Genomic DNA, 858 nt, shown 5'->3' with positions numbered 1-858 from the left:
CTAGGAATAAACCTACCTAAGGAGGTAAAAGACCTGTACTCAGAAAACTATAAGACACTGATGAAAGAAATCAATGATGACACAAAGAGATGGAGAGATATACCGTGTTCTTGGATTGGAAGACTCAACATTGTGAAAATGACTATACTACCCAATGCAATCTACAGATTCAATGCAATCCCTATCAAATTACCAGTGGCAATTTTTATAGAACTAGAACAAAAAATCTTAATTTGTATGGAGACACAAAAGACCCCTAATAGCTAAAGCAGTCTTGAGGGGAAAAAAAACGGAGTTGGAGGAATCAGACTCCCTGACTTCAGACTATATTACAAAGCTACAGTAATCAAGACAATATGCTACTGGCACAAAAACAGAAATATAGATCAATGGAACAGGATAGAATGCCTAGAGATAAACCCACGCAACTATGGTCAACTAATGTATGACAAAAGAGTCAAGGATATACAATGGAGAAAAGACAGTCTTTTCAATAAATGGTGCTGGGAAAACTGGACAGCTACATGTAAAAGAATGAAATTAGAACACTCACTAATGCCATACACAAAAATAAACTAAAAATGGATTAGAGATCTAAATGTAAGACCAGACACTATAAAACCCTTAGAGGAAAACATAAGAAGAACACTTTTTGACATAAATCACAGAAAAATCTTTTTTGATCCACCTCGTAGAGTAATGGAAATAAAAACAAAAATAAGCAAATGGGACATAATGAAACTTAAAATAATGTGGTACCTATATACAGTGGAATATTACTCAGCCATTAAAAGGAACGAAATTTGTAGAGATGTGGCTGGATCTAGAGACTGTCATACAGAGTGAAGTAAGTCAGAA

Source organism: Physeter macrocephalus, chromosome 11 (genome assembly GCF_002837175.3).
Source record: "Physeter macrocephalus isolate SW-GA chromosome 11, ASM283717v5, whole genome shotgun sequence".
NCBI classification, from domain to species: Eukaryota; Metazoa; Chordata; class Mammalia; order Artiodactyla; family Physeteridae; genus Physeter; species Physeter macrocephalus.
This window is presented reverse-complemented; position numbering follows the sequence as displayed.